This window comes from Betta splendens, chromosome 15 (assembly GCF_900634795.4).
Source record: "Betta splendens chromosome 15, fBetSpl5.4, whole genome shotgun sequence".
Lineage (NCBI taxonomy): Eukaryota > Metazoa > Chordata > Actinopteri > Anabantiformes > Osphronemidae > Betta > Betta splendens.
The window spans coordinates 18,319,231-18,324,230 of NC_040895.2; the positions used below are offsets into that span (position 1 = coordinate 18,319,231).

At 49.7% G+C, this 5,000-nt stretch overlaps 1 protein-coding gene across 2 annotated transcripts in view; it reads left to right on the forward strand.

Annotated features, from left to right (window-relative positions):
* LOC114870735 (endothelial PAS domain-containing protein 1-like) overlaps positions 1 to 5,000 on the forward strand; it is a 50,699-nt gene that overhangs the window by 33,273 nt on the left and 12,426 nt on the right. Inside the window, exon 1 of one of the 2 annotated variants that reach the window (XM_055502721.1) lies at positions 1,786 to 2,042. The exons of the other annotated variant lie outside the window; for it this stretch is intronic. The gene's annotated coding sequence lies outside the window, so the exon portion shown is untranslated. Of the gene's footprint in view, positions 1 to 1,785; positions 2,043 to 5,000 lie in introns of those variants that run through there. 2 annotated transcript variants of the gene reach the window in all.

Below are 5,000 nucleotides of genomic sequence, written 5' to 3' on the forward strand. Positions count from 1 at the left end.
GGTAGTTTCTCTCTCTCTCTCTGTTTTTCTCTCTCTCTCTCGCTGTGCCTCTTTCAATCAGCGACATCGCAGTGGTTTGTGTGGGTTTGGTTTTCATGGCTATCGGAATCATCAGCAATCTCCTGCATCGTTCTTCCCTCATTGAGCCGTGCTGAGGGCCGTGTGTGTGTGTGGTTGTGTGTGTGTGTGTGTGTGTGTGTGTGTGTGTGTGTTGTGTGTGGTGTGTGCACGCGTATGCGTGTATGTGCATGTGTGGTGTGGTGTGTGTGCACGAGTGTGCGTGTGTGGTTTATGTTTGCACGTGTGTGCACATGCATGAGTGTGTGTGCACCTGCGTGTGTTTGAGTGTGCGTGTGTTTGTGTGTGCACATGTGTGTGTTTGTGTGTGCACATGTGTGTGTTTGTGTGTGCACATGCGTGTGTTTGAGTGTGTGTGTGTTTGTGTGTGCGTGTGTGTGTGTTTGTGTGTGCACATGTGTGTGTTTGTGTGTGCACATGCGTGTGTTTGTGTGTGCATGTGTGTGTGTTTGTGTGTGCACCTGCGTGTGTTTGAGTGTGCCTGTGTGTGTGTGTTTGTGTGTGCACATGTGTGTGTTTGTGTGTGCACATGTGTGTGTTTGTGTGTGCACATATGTGTGTTTGTGTGTGCACATGCATGTGTTTGTGTGTGCACATGCGTGTGTTTGTGTGTGCATGTGTGTGTGTTTTTGTGTGTGCACATGCGTGTGTTTGTGTGTGCACCTGCGTGCGTGTGCTTGGCCGTGTTTCCAGAACTCCGTGTTCTTGGGGATCACAGATTAGTCTGGGCCGTATTGTTGCTGCATGTTTGTGTTTGGCAGGCGCCACAGTGACAGGAAGGCCCAGTGTAAGCAAGGAAGGTGTGGTGTTCATGCAGGAGGGTGCGCCGCTTTCTGGCCTCTCACCGCAAATGTGGCAAATTAAAGTGAAATGAAACGTAACTAGAAAAACAGCATTTTGAAACATGCAGAAAAAAACAGTCTGATTGCGTTTGCGAGTCTGTAATATTTAATGTGTAATAGTTTTTGTTGAAACCATTAGTGAATGTGATTCATCTGCTTCTAGAACACAAACAGGAGGAACGGCACCTGAACGCATCCAAGGTTTTCAAAACCAGAGATGTTTTTTTCCCTTTGAGACGTTGAACACTGTCACAACAGCCACTCTGACGCCAGAAGGGGATTTGACCTGTTGACCTGATTTATTGACCTGCAGCTGATTCTTGTAAATGGAAGTAGGACTGTGTGTGTCACTGAAGCTGTCGGTTAAATGAAGTAGGAAAGAGACGCGTTTCCAGGAATTTTATCACGTGGCTCATCGCAGGTAAATGGACTTATCTTGACGACGTTTCCTGAAGTTATACTTTAATGAATCATGTTTGCCACTGTGATTAGAATGTCTCCTGTCTGATTAATGCAGTGTCATTTTTGTTGTGTGTTTACATTATGATCATCTGAAGCTTCACCAAACAGACGCGTGCCTTCTTGACCTCTGGACCAGGGATCAGGTCATGACAGCAGATGACAGACGTCATCCTGTGTCATTACCAACATGTTCCAGTGCAGCGTGGTCTCAGTTTCTGATGAGTTTCTGCGTGTGTCCCGTAGCACATCACCTCCGTTTGAATGTATTAACAGAAACATGACATACAGGAAGCGGTGGCGTCCGACTCAGAGCAGCGGAGGAGGCAGCTCTGTGTGTGTGTGTGTGTGTGTGTGTGTGTGTGTGTGTGTGTGTGTGCGCGTGTGTGTGTGTGCGTGCGTGTGTGTCTGCGCGCGTGTGGTGATTTTGAGTCATAGCGTTACTTCTGTCTCTCATTTTTCAGAATGTCGGCTCTGTGTGCGTTGGAGCCGTCTCGCTCTCTATCCTTAAAGTGCTGCTGCAACAGGACAAATACTAATACTACAGTAAAGAGTGGGATCCGCTTGACGTGGAGCTGATGGAGGACGTGCCCTCGTCTCCCCACCCTGGTCCATGTTTTAATGCTGCCGTGTTGTTGCCTCTGGTTGATGACTCATGTAGAGGTGAGCTCATGTTCATGGACCTGTGGCTGCAGGTTGTGAAGCGTGTGGGTCCGTGGCTGCAGGTTGTGAAGCGTGTGGGTCCGTGGCTGCAGGTTGTGAAGCGTGTGGGTCCGTGGCTGCAGGTTGTGAAGCGTGTGGGTCCGTGGCTGCAGGTTGTGAAGCGTGTGGGTCCGTGGCTGCAGGTTGTGAAGCGTGTGGGTCTGTGGCTGCAGGTTGTGAAGCGTGTGGGTCTGTGGCTGGTGTGTCAGGCTGACGCTGCGTTGACCTCTGCCTTGTTTGTTCCTCTGTGTAGAAGAGTTCAGGAGGATGTGTGTGTGTTTACTGAGCCCACTGTGGGCGGTTTATTTATGAGTGTGGGCTGCTGACACACGCCCACTCACCATTAAACCCGCACCAGCTCTTGAGCATCTGTTTCTTGTTGTTTGGCAGATGATGCTCTGTTGTTCCATTAGCCTCAGTAAACAGCTTCCAAGCATCCAAACCGACAGGTGCAAAGAACAGGCCGATCAAAGTGTCAGCGGTGATAATCAGATGCCTCACGGAGCCCTGCATCGCTTCATGCTCATCTCACGCTGCGGCTCAATAAAGTTGTAAAATCATCCTAAAAAAGCCCAAATCCTCAAATCCAGCCTGTGAAAGCCTTTCAAGCTCTTTCCTGTTGTTTGATAAGTGTCCAGCCATTATTGGGATGCGTTAAGTGACTGACTGCTTCAGTAATCGGCTGAACTGTATTTTCCACTTGGCTTGGTTGCATGAACTCAGTAACCTGCTCTGCTCTGAGCAGGAGCTGGATGCTGTGAAGTCCACTGCTCTTCTGTCTGTCACAAACAGCGTCTGAGTCTGAGTCTGAACGGCTGCGACGCAGCGGCAGGTCTCAGCTGGTTCAGTCCGTCGTGGGCTGAAGGAAACGCTCCACCAGGGGAAGTTTCTCTTTGCATAGTGCAGAATTAATGTGATCTGCACAGTGGCCTGATGCAGGTCGGAGTGGAGGGGAACCTCCGCTCCGTCAACCTGAGCTGCAGTGGGAGTGAGGGTCGGCGGGTTCATGGGATGCTGGTGCCTGGCAACGCGCGGGGACTCATTGTGGTCTGGTGGGACCTGCAGCAACAACAACTGAGGCTCTGACACTGTTCCACTTGACTTGGCGACTGTCTGCTGGCTCATCAGTAATGAGGCCTCAGGTCGTGGTCATGTGGGTTAATGAGTTCAAACCTCAGGTCGTCCTCGTCGTGGGTCTGTGTTACATTCAGTTACTTACTTTTGGTTAAGAAGCCAGAGGAGCTGCAGCGCTGTTAAAGCCAGTGCCTTTGTTTCCTGTCTGGGCTCGAAGGCGTCGCAGCGAGGACGTCGTCCTGCAGAAAGCGCGCCTCCCGCCTTTGTGTGGGACCCAGACCGCAGTGTGTCGGTTCTGTTAATGTTGGCAGCGCTGCAGTGCATTGTTGGACTCCGTGCGTTTAGTGCTGGTACAGGTCACTGGCTTCGGATCAAGAGGACGCGGACACGCTGTGCACAACACAAAGCAATGAAAGCCTCACCTGCCCGAGTCGGTTTAGGTCCACGGAGCAGCGCCGCTAAATCGGGTTCCTGTGTATTTAATTGCCCCTGTGTTGGTTCCACTTGTGCCTAAAGGTTTGTTTAGCACCATTGTACTGTCTGTGTAGGTTCAGCAGAGCGGAGGCTTTTGAAGTCAGGGGCGTCGCAGCGGCTGCAGACGGATCAGAGGCTGAGCTGCTGTTTGTCGGGTCGTCACTTTAACCTGAAAATCCATCTTTTCACAGTCTGGTTGACGTCAGCAGCTTCATGAAGCCTGGGCTCAGGTCTGAACGACAGCAGTGATGAACCCTGCGGCCGGTCGAAGGATGGTGGTCACACACACCATCAGTATCACAGCGTCTGTGCTGTTGGTGGCCCCTCACGGCAGCATGTTTCTGCTCTGGGATGCTGCTGTTCGTCCTGTAGACTGACTAAAGTCTGCGTCCGAGTCTCCAAGGCCAAAGTCCACATGTCATACATAACGTGGTTTGTTGCACTGCTCCCTTGGATTGGACTCTGAACCTGTGGACTTTGGCATCAAGTTAGGACTTGTTTAATTTCAGGGTGAGAAGCCACAAACAGAAACAATTAACTTTGAAAATGACGCGGGCGTCAGCTCGAAGATGAAGCGAGGTCAGTGCGATTAAAGCGGACGGTTGGAACAATCGTCTTCTGAATTAACCTCGAGGAAATGAAAACAATCACATCTCCCGTCAACTGGAAGCAGATTTGTGTTTGCAGGTTTTCTGTTTGTTAAAGCCGTGGAGCGGCTGCAGGCCTCAAACGTTCAGAGACAGTCTGTCAACAGTTGTTGCTTCATCCAAATGCGCAAATGTAGCTGTAAAGACAATATTTAGAGGACAGCACACGTTTTGGAGCAATGCCATCAGAAAAGTGATGCAAATGATCAATGTTATTATTAGACAACACTATCAAAGCAAGTGATCTGACGCTGGAGCCGAGGCTTCAGTGTTTAGTCAGGGTCCAGTTTGGTTTCTGCCATCAATGGACCTGAAGCATGTTCTGGCGACATTGAGGTGTCTTTACAGATGTTGGTTGTTTGAACTGATCTACTTGTGTGATTTGTTTGTGAAAACGGTAAACTGCCATTCAAATGTTTGGGGTCACTCAGACAGTTTTGTGTTTTCCATTAAAAGTCACACCTTTCTTTACCACCATAAGTTGTAAAATGAATGGAAAATATAGTCTCATTGAAAATGTTAAAAATTATGATTTGTATTTGAAATACTAATTTCTCGTGTTCATGTTTGGTCGTGGGTGACGCCTCGTGTTCATGTTTGGTCGTGGGTGACGCCTCGTGTTCATGTTTGGTCGTGGGTGACGCCTCGTGTTCATGTTTGGTCGTGGGTGACGCCTCGTGTTCGACCGTGGGTGACGCCTCCTGTTTGGTCGTGGGTGACGCCT